The following is an 18,622-nucleotide window of genomic DNA, read 5'->3' on the forward strand; positions in this document are numbered from 1 at the left end:
ATAAGCAAATTCTACCAAAATTTAAAGAACAGTTAATCCCAATGCTATATAAACAACTGAGTAAATAAGTAAAGGAGTCCTACTAAATTCTTTCTGTGACTCAAATATGGTTTTGTGTATCAACCAGGAAGAGCATTGTAAGGGTTATGGGATTTAAAGATCTTCCATGCCCCATTGGACTTGCTGACGTAGCAGGAAGGGGCAGAGCAAGAGGAAGCTGAAGCCAAGCTAGAGTTCCTGCAGTGGCTAGCAGTGGCAGTCACGGGGGCAGCGGCAGCAGAGGCAGCGGCAACAGAAGCGTGAACCCCTTTTTGAGTCAGCCAGAATTTCTGCTAAGGACTCCTGCTGAGGACTGCCAGGGGCCGGAGGTTCTAGGAGCATGCCTGGGTGGTTGCTGTGAGTGGGGAGAGGAGGACCTTTGCCTGAGGTAGCCTGTTCTGTTTTAAAAGCTTGAGAATGTGGGTGCTTTCTACTTTATCTACCTGTGCCAATTTCATAACTACTCTGATGGCTTTGACTTTCTGGTTTGGGACTCAGTCTTTTGGTATTTTAATAAATGTTCTAGCTTATTCCCCCATATAGAAAGCCTGATATAATTTGTGATTGATAACTACATCAGCATATCTGTAATTTCCGTAGGCATTGTGAATATTGCATTGCTGATATAAGCATAGAGAAAGAAACTGATGGACCAATTTCCTAATGAATATTATCATAAAATTTTTTAATAAAACAATAGCAAGGAAACTACAGCAATATATTGCAAAGACCAATGGGATTTAAACCAGGAATGCAGGGTTGGTTCAATATTAGAAAAACTATAAGCATAAACATCATAAGCTTCTATCAGTAGATGCAGAAAAAGCCTTTGACAAAATTCAATACCTGTTCTGATAAAAGAAAAAATATAGAAATCAATTAAACTTTTCTTAAAATGATAAGTAGTATCTAAAGCTAAGAGCAAGCATTATCTTTAATGAAGATAACCTTCCCTATATGATCCAACGTGAAGCAATGATGTCTTTTATCCATATGATTATTCAGTACTGTGCTAGAAATAATGTCTATAGCAATATGACAAGAAAAAAAATTTGGAATAAGAATAGGTAAAGAAGAAATGAAACTATCGCTCTGCAGATGATATACACAGAGAATTCTAGAGACCAACTAAAAAACTAGTTGAAATAATTAACAACTTTAGCAAAGTTTCAGGATTTCAAATAAACTCACACAAATCTACATATTTCTAACAAAACCCAGAAGGAAGAGAGAGAAGTTCTATTTAAAATAAAGGCAAATAGTATAAAATATTTGGGAGTCTACCTGCCAAGATACACATAGCAGCTATATGAACACAATTTCAAAACACTTTTCACACAGAAATAGACAGATCTAAACAGCTGGAGAAATATTAGGGACAGAGTAAGCAGCTTGATGTACCAACAATCCTTAGCAGTGACCAAGAGAAAAAGGAGCTGGAAGCTTGTGCTGGCTTTGAAGCAGACTCTGAGCCATTGGATGGTTATGGACCAGATAAGTGCTTATCTTCAGAGACTCCTCCAATTGCTGGTTATGGGGCTCTAGCACATATCCTGTTTTACATCTCATCTTATTGTCAATGCTCTAGCCTTGAATTGTACACTGCTCATCACCAAAAATGCAAAGAGCCACAGCTGACACCAGGAATTCCTCACTTCCTCCTTCACTTGGGGATGGGGCTCACTGACTCATTCCTTTCTAAGCCCACCTTTCCCCCCAAATTCCTTACCTTCCTTTGTTTAAAAGACACACACACAAACACACACACACATTCTCTCTGTCTCTGTCTCTCCCTTTTTCCCTCTCTCCTTATCATTATATCAGCATAGGCTGGCAGTCCCCATGTGCATGTTTTACTTTCCTGCTTAATAAAAATCTTTCTTTAATTTAACCAGCATTGTTTTCCTCTGTTTTTCTTTCCTTTAGGGAAAAGGGGGATTTGCATCTCAAGAAGTAGCCGAGTATCTTGCCCTTTTGAGGGGAAAGAGACATCTGGGGCAGCTAGGTGGTGCAGTGAATAGAGCACCTGTCCTGGAGTCAGGAGGAGCTGAGTTCAAAACCACTTAATACTTACTAGCCGTGTGACCTTGGGCAAGTCACTTAACCCCAATTGCCCTGCCCTCCCCCTTCCAAAAAGCATCTACCTTGGTTACAAATAAAATATTTTGTATACATAAATAATGTAAGGAGGCACAAGCTAAAGAAGAGGAAGAAGGACAGGGGAAGCCAGAGTCCATTACAGAATAATTGCAATAACAAAAATGTCAATTTCAAAGGGTGGATTGTAGAGAGGGATTCCATGAGAAAAAATAAGAACCATAAGTAGGCATTGAGGCTTGGTAAAGAGAAGACAATGAAAGGTGTAAAAAATCAATGTCATTTTAAACCTCTTTCAAAATAAGTACATAATGTACAAATATCTGCGTCTAGCTACCAAAACACATTCAGCAATTATAAAACACAGCTACATAAGGCTCTTTATAGAATTAAAGACAAATTTAAATAGTAGAAGAAATATTAATTGATTGTAGTTTGGTCTTGGTAATATAATGAAAATGACAATTCTACCTAGATTCTTTATACATTTATAGATGGGAATTAGTTTATCACCAGACAAGGGATAGAGATCACATCAGATAAAATGGAGAATTTTGATTATATAAGACTGTGCAGCAATACAGTTAAAATTAGAAGGGAAATATTTCAGTGGGAATATATTTGCAGCAGATTTCTCCAATTAATGAAATTTCTCACATACATTGAAGAGATATAGGGACTAATTAAAATATAAAAGCACAAGACATTCCTCCAATTGTAAAATGAACAAAGGATATGAACCAGCAGTTCTCAAAAAAAAAGGTAAGCTATGAAAAAAAATGCTCCCTACTACTACTACTAATAGAAGTATAAATCAGAACACCTCTTAGGGTCTTCCTTACACCAATCACATTGTCCATGATGTAAAAAACAATTGGTCAGGAGTCTGTGGGAGGGTAACTACACTAGTGCATTATTAGTGGATCTGTGAACTATTCTAAACATTTTGCAAAGCAATTTGCAATGATCCCCAAAAGTCAATAAACTATGTATATCCTTTTACACAGTAATACTGCTGTTGGGCACATAGTCCAGAGAGATTTTTTTTTTTAAGAGGTCAAGGGTCTATATACAGAAATACATTTATAGCAGCACTTTTTATTATAATGAAGAAATGTTTTTTTAAAAAGTAGGTAGGCATCACTTGGGGAATACTCCAATAAATTATATATGAATCACATATGAATATATGAATATAAATAGAAACTTGCCCTGTAGTTTAACTGATATAGGAAACTCCCAGATGCAGAAATATCCTCTAATAATGCAGGTTAACATTTTATCTGTAATTCAAAATCTTAAAGCCTAGCAGACTGAGAGGTTAAGTGACTTACTCCAGGAGATAGAACTTGATCTCAGGTCTCCCTGGCTTCAAGACCAGTTCTCTATCTACTACATGTTGCTTTTCATGGTATGTTAATGTGAATATTATTGTGCTATGAGAACTGAAGAGTTGGATTCAGAGAAACTGGGGAGGATTTTGAGACTGATAGAGAATAAAATGAACAGAACTAGTAGAAGAATTTATAAGACTAGATAATTTCTATTATGTAAGTGTGTGTGCACGTGCATGTGTGTGTGTGTATGTGCATGTGTGTATGTGTGGCTTATTTGCACAGATTTGTTAACTTGGTGTCTCTGCTATAAAATTTTGAACTCCTTGAGGGTAGGGACTATCTTTTGACTCTTTCTGTATCTCTAGCATTTAGCACAGTACCTGGGCACCTAGTTGGTGTTTAAAAATCCTTAATTTTATTGAATGACTGAAGGAAAAAAACTGTGAATGGCATAAGTACTATGATTTACACAGTGACCAAAAATGAATCAAAAGGCCTAATGATGAATCAAGCTTCTCACTTCTTGGCAGAGAAGTGATAAACTAATTTTAAATTAATTTAATTAAATTTAAATTTAATTAAATTTAATTTAGAATAATTGTCTACAATTTCACACTTGGTCAGAGTGTGGATTTGTTAACCTATTGAGTGATTTGAAAATTAAAATTGAGGGTTTATTATTATTTTATCTTAAATTTATGGAATAAAACACATTTCTTTAACATGCTACAATAAAAAAGATGATTGCCCATGAAATTGCAAATCTACTATGCACAACTTGCTATTCCTTTCAATTATGCAATAAAAATATCATATAAATTTTCTTTTTTTCTCCCTTTTCCCCCACGCCTACCCTAGAGATGGCTACCATTAGACACAAACATATATATATATATATATATATATATATATATATATATAAATTCTTCTATATATACTTCTATTTATCAGTTCTTTCTCTAGATGTAGTCTTTCTTCATATGTCCTTTTAGTTAATGTGGGTATTTATAATAGTCTAAATAATATTCACTCAAAATCATTCTTAAAGCTATATTGCTGTTACTGTATACAATGTTTTCTTGGCTCTGGTGTAGCGGCAAGCACCCCAGCATCCACAGGGTTTCTGCCACCACAGGTTTTTGGATCTGCTTTGATAAAGGAAAGCAACTCAAAATGGGTTAACAAGCTTACTTTAATCAGTCAAATATGTATCGTTTACCTAGTTCAGGGGGAAGAGGTCATCACCCTGAACTTCAGAGTATACAGACAGAATTATCAAGTCAGAGAAACAGATCAAGTAGACAGATTTCAAACTGTGCAACCATTACATCCATACCAAACAACATCTGGGTTTCATAGCCGAGGGGCTCTGGACAACAGCTTTCCAGAGTTTCATCTGATCAAATCACAGAACACTTCTCAAAGTGAGCCCCAAAACAAAGCTACACATCAGGGCTTATATAGGCTTCTCCTGGCTCAGAGAATGTAACAACCTTCTGGACCCACTGGCCAATCAAGAAGTATCTCCTGAAAAACAAGCCTCCCACCCCAGGCTCCAGGTGCACTTTAGCCTAGGGGCAGGGAAGATCTTCAAAATTTACATTCCCATTACATTCAGCCCCAAGATCTTTCATGCCCATAGCATAGACAATTTACTTTTGAATTAGCATTAACAATCATAGGTCACATTTGCAAGATACATAACTAAAGTTACCAAAGTGGCCATAGGGCCTTAAATAAACACAAAGTATATTGCATTATCACTTCAATTCAAAACAAGAGGGCAAATAAAGTTCTCTAGGGCAGGGGGAGGGATGTGTCCTTCCCCTCACACAGCTCCAGCCCCTGCTTCCAAGTACAGAGAGGGGGCTGGGCAACAAAACCAACAAGGTGGGGTCCCTGGGGATCCAAGGCACTTCATCCCACCCACCATAGTCACAAGTCCATCCTCCCCCAGGGTCCCAAACTGTGTGATGCAGCCAGGAAACACATTCAGTGCCCCTGCTTTGCTGCTCAGTTCTTATCTTTTCCTGTGGCTGAATTCCAAACTCCAGGGTTCCTTCTCCTCCTGCAGGCGGCAGCCGCTCCTGGCTTCTGCCCAGGTCCTGATGCAGGCAGCTCACCATTTCTGCTCTTAGCTCAGAGAAGTCTGCATGCAGGCCATTCTTCTCTCCTGCTCCACGGCTCCACAGAGTCACAGCTACCACAACTGGGAAACAAACAATTATCCCAGACCCCATACTTTCCTTTTACTCTGCAGATCCTGTTCGTGATGCCATTTTGTAGCAGCAAGCACCCCGGCGTCCCCAGGGTTGCTGCCACCGCAGGTTGTTGGATCTGCTTTGATAAAGGAAAGCAACTCAAAATGGGTTAACAAGCTTACTGTAATCAGTCAAATATGTATCGTTTACCTAGTTCAGGGGAAAGAGGTCATCACCCTGAACTTCAGAGTATACAGACAGAATTATCATGTCAGAGAAACAGATCAAGTAGACAGATTTCAAACTGTGCAACCATTACATCCATACCAAACAACATCTGGGTTTCAAAGCCGAGGGGCTCTGGACAACAGCTTTCCAGAGTTTCATCTGATCAAATCACAGAACACTTCTCAAAGTGAGCCCCAAAACAAAGCTACACATCAGGGCTTATATAGCCTTCTCCTGGCTCAGAGAATGTAACAACCCACTGGCCAATCAAGAAGTATCTACTGAAAAACAAGCCTCCCACCCCAGGCTCCAGGTGCACTTTAGCCTAGGGGCAGGGAAGATCTTAAAAATTTACATTCCCATTACATCTGGTCATTTCACTCTTCACTATTTCTTGCAAGTCTTCCCACTTTTTTCCAAAATCATTGAGCTCATCATTTCAAATAGCACAGTAGTATTCCATCACAATCATATACCACAACTTGACCAGTCATTCCCTAGTTAATGGGCATCCCTGCATTTTTCAGTTCTTTGCCACCAAAGTGAGAGCTGCTATAAATGTTTTAGAACATACAGGTTATTTTCTTTTTTCTGTAATCATCTTTGAAAATAAAGCAAGTCGTGGCATTGCTGGATCAAAGAGCATTGGTAATTTAATAGCTCTTTAGGTACAATTCCAGAATTCCAGATTTTTTTCCAAAATGGTTGCATCAATTCACAATTCCACCAGCAATGAATTAATGTCCCAAATTTCCCCTATCCCCTCCAACATTAATTACTCTCTTTCTATCATTTTAGTCAATCTGATAGGTATAAATTCAAATTCATATTTCAAATTCATATTTCTTTAATCGATAATGAGTCAGAGCATTTTTTTCATATGGTTATATATTATCTTGATTTCTTCATTGAAAAACTGCCCATTCATATCCTTTGACCATTTGTCATTTGGGAAATGATTTGTATTCTTATAGATTTGATAAAAATTTTTTTTTTGCTTTTGGAGGGCAGTTGGGGTTAAGTAACTTGCCCAAGGTCACATGGCTAGGTTTTTTTTTTATGTGTGTGTGTGTGTGTGTGTGTGTGTGTGTGTGTGTGTTAAGTGTCTGAGGCCAGATCCTAACTCAGGTCCTCCTGACTCCGTGACCAGCACTCTACTCACTGCGCCACCTAGCTGCCCCACAAAATCCTTTATATACTTAAGATATGAGACCTTTATCTGAGAAACTGTCTATAAATCACTTCCCCAACTCCCCATTTTCTGCTTTCCTTTTTTTTTTTTTGGAGGGTTAAGGCAAGGCAATTGGAGTTAAGTGACTTGCCCAAGATCACACAGCTACTTAAGTGTCAAGTGTCTGAGGCCAGATTCGAGCCACTTAGCTGCCCCTCTGCTTTCCTTCTGATCATGGCTAAATTTATTTTATTTGTACAAATCCTTTTTAATTTAATATAATCAAAATTATACATTTTATACCTAATTTTGCTTTCTACATGTTGTTTATTCATAACTTGTTAACCTATCCATGAGTCTGGTGAATAATATGCTCCATGTTCTTCCAATTTTCTTGTAAAATCTCTTTATATCTACATCATGTATCCATTTTGACCTTATCTTTGTAAATGGTATAAGATGCCCAGTTTCTGCCACATAGCTTTCCAGTTTTCTCAACAGTTTTTTTTACCAAATAATGAATTCTTATCCCAAAATCTCAAGTCTTTACCCTCGTCAAATACAAGGATATTATACTTATTTGCTGCTAAATTGTTTGTCTATTCTGTTCCATTGATCTGCCTTTCTGTTTCTTAGCCAAAACCAGATAGTTTTGATTATTACTGCCTTATAATATAATTTAAGATCTGGTACTGCTAAACCTCCTTTCTTTACATTCTTTTTCATTATTTCCTTTGATATTCTTGACATTCTGTTCTTTCAAATGAATTTTATTATTTTATATATTTCAGTGAAAAAAATAGTAATTTAATTGGGATGGTGATGAATATGCAGACTAATCTGAGCAAATTTGTCATTTTTATCATATTGACCCTGCATACCCATGAACAATTAATATTTCTCCAATTATTTAAATCTGATTTTATTTGCATGAAATTTTCAAAAATAATTGGTTTGTTTTGGCAGGTATACTCCCAGGTATTATATACTGTGTAGAGTTATTTTAAATGTTTGCTTATTTGTTTGTTTACCAATCTCTTCTTGCAGAGTTTGGTTTGTAACATGTAGGAATGCTGATGATTTATCCAGATTTCCTTTATGTCCTGCTGCTTTGCTAAAATTAGTTATTTGAGTCAACTTTTTAGTTGAGTCTTTGGGATTTTCCAAGTGTATTATCATATCATCTGCAAAAAGAGATAGTTTTATTATCTCATTCCTGCTTCGTATTCTTTCTATTTCTTTTTCTTCTCTTATTGCTATTGCTAGGATTTCCAATACAATATTGAATGATATTGGTGACAGTGGGCATACTTATTGCACAGCTAATCTTACTGGGAATGCTTCTAGTTTACCCCTATTACAAATAACACTTGCTTATGGATTTAGATAAATACTTTTTATTGGTTTAAGGAAAAATCCATTTATACCAATACTTTCAAGTGTTTTTAATAAAAATGAGTGTTAAATTTAACTAAAAGCTTTTTCTTCTTGTACTGATATAACCATATGATTTTTTAAACTTTTGTTATTGATGTAATCAATTATGTTAATAGTTTTACTTATGGTAAGCCTTATCTGCATTCCTGGTATAAATCCTACTTGATCATGATTTATAATTTTTGTAATATATTGTTGTAATCTTTTAGCTAGTATTTTTTAGAATTTTTCTTTTTAGAGTTTGATGCTTTTAATTGAGCATATATTTTTTAGAATTTTTGCATCCATATTCATTAATGAAATTGGTCTGTAATTTTCTTTTTCTGTTTCTACCCTTCCTGGTTTAGGTATCAGTATCATATTTGTTTCATAAAAGGAATTTAGTAGGGTTTCTTCTTCACTTATTAATCCAAATAATTTGTTTAATACTATATTAATTGACCTTTAAATGTCTGATAGAATTCATTTATAAATCCATCTCATCCTGCTTATTTTCTCTTAGGAAGCCCATTTATGACCTGTTCAATTTCTCCTTGAAAAATAGTTCTATTTAGATATTCTATTTTCTCTTCTGGTAATCTAGGCAATTTATATTCTTTGTAAATATTCTTCCATTTCACTTCAGCTGTTAACATTTATTGTCACTTAATTGGGCAAAATAATTCCTTACAATTGCTTTAATTTCATCTTTATTAGTGATATATTCACCCTTTTCATTTTTTATAATAGTGATTCAACTTTCTACTCTCTCTCTTTTTTAAATCAAATCACAATGGTTCATCCATTTTTTTTCATAAAACAAACTCCTAGTTTTATTTATTGATTCAATGGAATTTTTTCACTCTCAATTTTACTAATCTCAACTTTAATTTTTAGGATTTCTAATTTAGTGTTTAAATGGGAATTTTTAATTTGTTCATGGAAAAAGTCATGAGGGATGGGGCATATAAGATCTTCAGCTACACTGATTCTTAGTGGGTGGCTATGGGTCTAGAAAATTGGTCTGGTCTGGGGCATGGAGAAAACAAGACAGCAATCAAAGACTCTCCCCTTTGGGGTCAAGTCTAATGCAGAAATTTTGACCTGTATCTCCCACTCTATAGAGTTGTTTGTGGGACATTTCAGAACCTATAAGAAACATCACATCTTCTGCTTAACAAAGCCCTCATGATGGTGCTATTACAAGATTAGCAGAGATTAGGCATGTATCCATTGCTAATATGGACATGGGATCTGTGAAGCCATTCCGAGTGTGGAAATATATGTTGTGTTTGTCCTTCATTTTCGAAGAGGACCATGGCATCAGGGAAATGGCATGACTTATAGTTGACTTGGAATTGAATGAGGTAGGGCTGTGCAAAGTCACCAGCCTCACTTTCTCCTCCAGAGCCATGTGGATCCAGTGACCAGATATTCATCAGGATGACTGGAGATAATTCAGGATGCAATGGGAGACCCTGGTCCTTTTAGGCTAAGGCCTTTTCAGGTGCTCATTTAGACTGAGGTAAAGCCCATTCTTTAAGAAGTGAGTGAAAAGGATGACCCCTTTAATTGGAAAGAAAGAAAAAAAATCCAGTTGGGAGGGGAAGACCCTCAGAGTTGCTGTTCAGAGAGAAGCAGTTACCATTGACATTGACTCTAAGCCTGGAGAGCCCAAAATACAGCCATTAAGTGGAACTCGGGCAGGGACCTCTTGTGGTTCAGTCTATGAGCTTTGTGGTGAACTGGATTTAAGGTTTTGTGAAAGAAGACAGACAGAAATGAAGGAAGGAATCTAGCCAGTAAACCCCAAGTTAAGTGGGTAGTTTATGGCCATCCAATTTTACCTTCCTTTTGAGAGGGAGAGAGAGAGGAAGATCTGAGTTATCCAACTAGCTGGGTCCCTATTCAGGCAGTGCAGTCTCCTCATAGGTTGTGTTTGTTCTTCATTTTCTTTTCTTTAGTTTTGCTTTTCGGAGGGGGGAGGATAGGGCAATTGGTGTTAAGAGACTTGCCCAAGGTGACACGGCTAGTTTTTTTGTGTGTATATGACAAGTGTCTGAGGCCGGATCCAAACCCAGGTCCTCCTGACTCCAGGGCAGGCGCTCTACTCACTGCGCCACCTACCTGCCTTGTTCTTCATTTTCAAAGAGGACCCGTAGCACACAACTTTTGGGAAAAGTGCCAATTTGCCTGTTGAGGATAAGCCTTAGACCACATGGGATACGTGGGCACTATAAGTGATGTAAGGAGTACTCTTAGACAGAAGTAGCTGCTCATCCTTCACTAGAGGGATTCAGCCTTCTAGTGGAAATATATGATCCCCTTCTTTATCCTCAGTCGGCAAATTGGCCCTTTTCACAAAAGCTATGTAGATAGTGAAGCAATATCACCCTTGAAAGGGAGAGTTATTCAGTCCAGTCATTTTTTGGATCAAGCCTCCAAGGAAGACTTGTCCAATAAGGATGGGTTGATTTTAGACTTAGTCCTGGCTTACCTTTTCCTGCCCTTCCTTATTCTTTTCCCACCATTAATTCACCAAAGCATTAAGCCCCTCACACTTTTTGGGTAAACACCTCAGGTCACCTTTATTTGTCAGGTCATAGGGGAACTATGCTCACTAGCATAGTTAAAATTCTCCTCAGAAAGGATTTGAGGAACCAAAGGATGATGTTGGGAGATGCTTTGCTTTCTCTCAGAATGTGTGAAATGAAATTGTCTTTGCGCAAGTATGGTGAATGTGTATTTAACTGGAAGAAAACTGGGCCAAGATGAAGAAGAGTCCTTATCCAAACTCTGAAGAGGAAGAAAGGAGCCCTTCAGCAAACACCTTTGAAGGGACAGTCTTGAAAAATTCTCTGCTAGGGGCGGACAGGTAGCACAGCGAGTAAGAGCACCGGCTCCAGTGTCGGGATGACTTGTGGATCAAATCCAGGCTCAGACACTTAGCACCCACCCAGAAACACCTGGCTGTGTAACCTTGAGCAAGTTACTTAACCCCAATTGCTTAGGGGCGGCCAGGTGGCTCAGTGAGTAAGAACACCGGCCCCAGTGTTGGGATGATCTGGGATCAAATCTGAGCACAGATACTTAGCACCACACCCAGATATAACTGGCTGTGTAACCTTGAGAAAGTTACTTAACCCTGATTGCTTAAGAAAAAAAAAATTCTCTGCTGCCTTAAACACTACTCACATGCTCTTGAACAAAGTAGAGAAAATTGACTTTGAAATTGCAAACTTACATAATTTGAATCGATCACTTACAGCAGCAAAGCAATCCTTTTACATCTCTCTAATCAACTAGCCATCCCAATTAACAGCTTTTCCAAATACTTTCAACAATCCTTAAACCACCAGTAGCTCCTCACCTCTCACTTTCAGCTATCTCATGTTTCACTGAAGAAATTGAGGTTATTCACCCCAAATTCGGTCTTCTCCCTTCCTTCTCATCTTCCATAAAGTCAAATAATTTTTACTATTAGCTCCTCCTTTACCCCTATTTCACATGAAGATGTAGCCCTATTTGCCAATACTCACATCTCTACATGCACAAATGATGTCATTTCATTCTGTCTTCTCTAGTAGATTGCCCCCTCTACGATAGCCACTCACTTATCTTCAATCTTTCCTTATCCACCACTAGCTGCTTCCTTAATGCCTCCAAACATGCCCATGTTTTCCCCATCCTCAAAAAACTCTTACTTGACCTATCCTCACAATTGGCTAATATTTCTCCTTCCTAATTTATTTGAGGTATCTACAATCAACGCCTCTACTTCCTTTAATCTCACTCTCTTGTAACTCTCTATAGCCTTTCAACTTCATAATTCAACCCAAACTGCTCCCTCCAAAGTTACCATTGCGTTCAGTTGTCAGATGTAATGGCCTTTTCTCAATCACCATTCATTTCTCCCTTCTCTTTGATATTCTCTTATTTTTAGGTTTTGAAAAGATATTTCTCCTCAATATCCTTTACTAGATATTCATCTAGGTCCCCTCTGCTAATTGTGGGTACGCTTAGGGCTCTGCCGTGGGTCCACTTCTCTTTTCCCTCTATACTATCTCAGATAATATAGACTCACACTAATGTGTTTTGACTGGAGATGAAACTCATTGAAAATTTTTCAGTAGAATTCAAGAATAAACATCTATATCCTTCTGGACTGTACAAATGAAAGGGCAGCCCAGTGCCTTCTCTTCTTTGAATTGTTTTTTTGAACAAAGTTTCATACACCAGCATTTCTCCAGGTCTCCAGTCAAAACACATTTGCCCCTGCTTAGAATTTACCCCTGGAATCAATGCGAGTGTGGTCTCACCATCCAGTGCCTCCATGTTGTCAGTCTGGTCAATGAGAGTACCAGGGGCTGGAAGACTGCTACCAGCACCAGGATTCCAGATCTCTTGCCTATGAAAGACCCTGTTCCACAGTCTAACTGGTTACATACACAAGACACAGTAGAAAATGACTATAATAATCTACCTTTTGATAAACCCAAAGACACCAGCTTCTGGGATGAAAACTCAATGAGTCCCATGACATCTTTATGGGGCTTCAGAGGACTTAGAAAGAATCAACAGGAAAATCCAAGAAAGCTCAACTGGTTTGAGTGAGTAAAAATTATTGGTCAGTTATAAGGGCCTTTATGGAGAAATGTATCAGGTAGCAATAGCTGCTCAACAGCCAGTCTGTGGTCATTAGTATAGTAGTCGGGTTTCTATTCTTCCTGTAATAGAGTTAATCTGGAACCTTTATGAAATCCTCTTTATTGAAGTATCCCCCAGCTGGCCCTCTCTTCCTTCACTTCCTTGCCTGGGTCCAACTGCACATGTGTGAGATGGATGATTTTTTGGCAGATGTTCTTGGTAGTGAAAATTCTAACAAACTTGACAACATCTGGAATTCGCTGATTCTCTTCATCCTGCAGGGCTGTCTAGACAAGGCATGGCAAAAATTAAAAAAAAAAAAAAAACAACCCACAAGCTTTCCAAAGAAGCTGATGCTAACCCTGCTTCAGCCAACATGTGCAGAGTCCTGGGGAACCTGATGATGACAATACTTATTCCCAGTCCTGGCAACACACAGACATTGACAAAACTGGAGCTGACATGACAGGACTGGCATGAGAAATGTGAGCCACATCTTCAAGATGGCACCTTTGCTTCTAACCCCCACTCCACTTGGAGTCCCTCTGCAAGATCATACTGGGAGATGACAGTGCCTTTACTGAAGCAGAAAGAATTCTCAGTAACTGGTATCATTTCTTGGTGACTTGGCTTCTCTACTCTCACTCCATAGTGAAACTTCTCGAACTGCACTTCTATGCCCAATCCAGCCTAGATCTTTTTCTGGGAGGTGATAGTAGTCCAGAACTCTTGGACAACATTTTGGTGGCAGCCTTTGAATTTGACATTCATCAAGTCATCAAGGAGGGCAGCTTTGCCATGCGCAATTGGTTTGTGGATCGCTGCAAATTTCTCCATTCTCACAACCCCTATTTTGGTTCCAAAATGCAAAAATTCCTTTTGCTCCAATATGCATTAGGACTGTTTGCTAATCATGGACTGTGGCAGCTAAGTGTGGATTACTTTGATTATTGATTATCTAGAGCAGGGCAGAGTTTATTTACCTGGAGCTACATATTGACCAGATTCCCCTAAACACAGAGCAAAAGGACCTCAAAGTACTTCAGATCTGTGAGAGGAGGCAAATGACCGAACAAGCTGAAAGCATTTATAAGATCCTTGCATTAAAGTTGTCTGCAGCAATCGCCTGGCCTCTGCCTTGTCCTGGAGTACCCGAGCCAAAGAAGCAGCCTTTGCCGCCCTTGTCCCTGATGGGTTCCTAAGAATTACTGTGAACCCGGCAATTTCTTAGACTTGGATCTCATTGGCAGGCTGGGTATGAGGCTTAGTGATGGTCTGACTTTCCTAGGAAGGTATCTTGAGTTTCACCAGCTGTATGGGGGAAATCTCTATGCGGATGCGCCTCCTTGGTGCGGTCACTGACGACTTCTCAAATTTCCCCTCGATCCTTCCGGGTGACATTGCTAACTGATGTCCTTCCTCTACCAGAACAGAAACCGGTCGTCTTTCCTGCTGAACGAACGGATGAACTGATGCAGTGCCTAGAGAACCTAACCCTAGCAAGACCAGCGCCCAGAGATCTTGAGGGCCGGAGACCCCAGGAGATGACCAAAGTGAAAATGCTGAGACTTGCCCTTGCACAAAATCTTGCACGGCCATTGTGATAGAGGGAACCGTGAAAGGCTCTTGAAATGGCCAGAGGAGCTGCCGGGACCTTTGCTTTGTATGGCGGTGTATGTTTTTCTAAAAATAAATGCCTTCTTTTAAAAAAAAAAAAATCCCACACCGTCAGAAGCTGCCAGAGCAGTCGCAACCGTCTCCTTTTACCCCCCTCCAGCTCTCCCTTTGCCACTCTCCTCCTTCCTCTTCCACTCCACTCCCTGTCGGGGGATGCTCTCCTGCCTTCCCGTCTGCCCCTATTGTTCCGCCCTTGAGCCTTTCCCTTTCCTGCCCGCTCCCCCTTGTCCCTTCAATCGCCTCACGCCCGAAGTTTCTGGCTTCCTCTTCCACCAGTAACCAAAGACTTGTCTGCTTTACAAAGTCCAGATCCCCAGAAACCTGCTCGACACAGATAGGGGTGTGATTGAAGGTGGATTAAACGTCACTCTCACCATACGCGGAAAGGAAGTTGGAAGCATTATTGGAAAGAAAGGAAAATAGGTCAAGAAGATGATTGAACAAAGTGTAGCGCATGTCAACATCTCAGGAAGGAATTGTCCTGAAAGAACAATTACTCTGGCTGGACCCACCAATGCCATCTTTAAAGCCTTTGCTATTATCATTGTCAAACTGGAAGAGGACATCATCAGCTCTATGACCAATACAGCTGCCCGTAGAAGCCCACTCACCCTAAGCCTTGTGTGGTCCTTACTAGCCAGTGTGATTCTTTCATTGGAAAAGGAGGATGCAAGATCAAGGAAATGAGAGAGTAGCGGGGCTCAGATCCAGGAGAGAGGAGATATGCTGCTGAACTCAACTGAGTGGGACATCACTATTGCTAGCATCCCGCAATGTATCCACTGAATGTGTCAAATAGATTTGCATTGTGACATTGGAGACTCTCCCAGTCTCCCCTGAAAGGCATGACCTTCCCAAAACCAGCCCAAGTGGTTCAGCTCTCCAGTCATCTTTGCAGGTGGTTAGGACAGGCACAGTACAGGCAGCGCCAGTGCCAGCTGTCCCCACAACACTCCATCCATGTACCCCAACCCTGACCTGGAGGGACCACCTCTTCAGACCTATACCATTCAAGGACAGTATGCCATTCCACAGCAAGGTTTGATCAAATTGCACCAGTTGGCAATGCAGCAGTCTTGCTTTCCCATGATGAATGGCAACACTAGATTCAGTGGCACTGAAATCAGCTCTCCAAAGCTGAAAGTCTATTGGGCAGGTTTGGACCCATCTACTCAAACTACTTCTCATGAGCTCACTATTCCAAATGATTTAATTGGCTGTATATTTGGGCATCAAGGCTCCCAAATCAATGAGATACCTCAGATATCTGGGGCTCAGATGAAAATTGCCAATCAAGTGGTATGATTTACTGATAGGCAGGTTACCATCACTAGATCTGCTGCCGGTATTAGCCTAACCTAGTATCTAATCAATGTCAGGCTTCCCTCAGAGACTAGGAGCATGAGGAGCAGTTAGAACAATGCAGACTCTCCTATAACCCCCTTCTACTGTTCAGTGCCCATGATCCATTTGTGTAGTTTCTGAAGTCAGGAATTCCAGGTTTTAAATAGTTTGTAAATTTTCAATTTCTACTCAACTTTATCATTCACGCCTTTTTTTTTTAATTACAGTGTTCCTTTCTCTGTTCAGTGTTAATGCTGAAAACCATATTTTTAGCTTTATAAGTTTCTCCCCCTTTTGTTTTTTGGGGGGGGCTTATGATTTTTTTTTACCACTTTTATTATTGAAATGTAACAGCAGAATATTAATGCATTTCAGTTTAGTTCTGTAATGTCAAGAATTAAAAAAAAAGATGGACAGTACCAAATAGTTTTGATGATTGACACTTTATAATGTAATTTTAGATCTGGTATGGCTAGGCCACCTTCCCTTGTATTTTTTTTCTTTAATTCCCTTGATATTCTTGACCTTTTGTTCTTCCAGATGAATTTTATTATATTTTTATAGCTCTATCAAATAATTTTTGGTAGTTTGATATGGCACTGAATAAGTAAATTAATTTAGATAGAATTGTCATTTTTATTAACATTAGCTCAGCCTACCCATGAGCAATTGATGTTTTTCCAGTTTTTTAGATCCAAATTTATTTCTGTGAAAAGTGTTTTGTAATTGTGTTCATATAGTTCCTGTATATACTCCACCCCTGGACATTACATTCATTTAGTCAATCACAAAGTCCCTCTTCCAAGTACTACTCCACCCCTAGGCAGTACATTCATTTAGTCAATCACAAAGCCCCTCTTCTCAAATGGAGATTAGTTTCCAATCATAAGTAAAGTACATTCATTTGGTCAGTCACAGAGCACAAAAAAGTCAAGTTTCCCACCCTTGGATCACAACTGAATAGGCCATCTACCCCAGAGTTACAACAAGCTTAAGCACAGCATTTAATACCCAAAGAGAGGTCTTTTCTTCATCTTGACCTGAGGCAAGTTCTCAGCAATCTTTGTTCCTGGGGAGACAAAGCTTAGCAAGCCCACAAGATACTTTCCCAGTGTCCTCATTAATTCATTCTCTGTCTGCAGAACAGTCCTAGGACCCCCAAAAACATTAGCAAAACCCTCTTCCAGGATTTCTGTAAACATACAACAAGAAAATCCTTCTTCAGGACCCCTGAACCAACAGCAAGGTTCCAGAACCTCTGCAACAACAGCACTGTCCTTCACCAGTGGATGAATCTGGCAAAACAACATCAAAACAGACAGAAAAAGTACCAGCATAACAGCCATGTCTCCTCAGTCCTTGTCAGCTCTGGGTGGCAGCTCTTAAAAGTCCTGGGCAGTTTGAACTGGCCCTCAGCAATCCTCTTCATCTCTGCCTCCAAGATGCTGCTTCCAAAAAATTCTTCTGCCTCTCTCTCTGATTGTGTCTCTCTAAATTCACGTTACCAGCTCCTCCCAGTTAAGCCTTCTCTTTTCATGTCAACAAGTCCATCCCACAAATGGGATTCACAAAGCTCTGGGTTTTAACACAATCAATCTGAAAACCAAGCCAATACAGGAGGATCTTTAAATTCCATTACTATTACAGTGCCCCCTTCTTCTTTTTACCCTTTCCCCTCCTACTTCCTTAAAAGGCAAGATATTTTTCTATACCCAACTAATGTGTATTTTAGTTTTTCTTTGAGCCAAATCCAATGAGAGCAAGATTCAAACAATGCTCCTTCCCTCCCTTTTTTTCCTTCTACTGTAAAAGGTTTTTTGCACCTCTTCATGTGATGTAATTTATCCTATTCTGCCTGTTTCCTTCCTCTTCTCCCATTACATTCTTTTTTCTTACTCCTCAATTTTTTAAATTATCACGTCAAAGTCAACTTATAACCACACCTTCTTTCTATGCATACTCATTCTAACTACTCTTATAGAGATACAGTTCTCAAGAGTTTCTAGTATCCTCTTCTTGAGTAGAAATGTAAACAGATTAAGCTTATTGAATAACATGTTTTTTTTCTTTCCTGTTTACCTTTTCATGCTTCTCTTGAATTTTGTATTTGAAAATTGAATTTTCTGTTCAGCTCTGGTCTTTTCATCAGGAATGTTTGAAAGTCACTGTTTCATTGAATATCCATCTTTTCCCCTGAAAAATTATTCTTCTATTTTCCTGCCTGGTTGATTCTTGATTGTAATCAAAGTTCCTTTGTCTTCTGGAATATCATATTCCAAGCCCTCCAGTCCTTTAATGTAAAAGCTGCTAAATCTTGTGTAATCCTGATTGTGACTCCTTGGTATCTGAATGGCTTCTTTCTGACTGCTTGCAGTATTTTCTCTTTGACCTGATAATTCTGGAACTTGGCTACAATATTTATTTGAGTTTTCATTTTGTGATCTCCTTTAGGAGGTGATCAATGG

General features: G+C 39.0%; 1 protein-coding gene, 1 long non-coding RNA gene and 2 pseudogenes across 2 annotated transcripts in view; all 4 read left to right on the plus strand.

Annotated features, from left to right (window-relative positions):
* DCP2 (decapping mRNA 2) overlaps positions 1–18,622 on the plus strand; it is a 407,293-nt gene that overhangs the window by 365,464 nt on the left and 23,207 nt on the right. The window lies entirely within an intron of this gene.
* LOC138160613 (uncharacterized) overlaps positions 1–18,622 on the plus strand; it is a 39,040-nt gene that overhangs the window by 10,998 nt on the left and 9,420 nt on the right. The window lies entirely within an intron of this gene.
* On the plus strand, positions 12,379–14,766 carry LOC138161538 (nuclear pore complex protein Nup85 pseudogene; annotated as a pseudogene).
* LOC138160867 (poly(rC)-binding protein 2-like) lies at positions 14,967–18,273 on the plus strand (annotated as a pseudogene).

Source organism: Petaurus breviceps, unplaced genomic scaffold (assembly GCF_028583685.1).
Source record: "Petaurus breviceps papuanus isolate PSGF00001 unplaced genomic scaffold, PetGlider_PUasm1.0 118, whole genome shotgun sequence".
NCBI classification, from domain to species: Eukaryota; Metazoa; Chordata; class Mammalia; order Diprotodontia; family Petauridae; genus Petaurus; species Petaurus breviceps.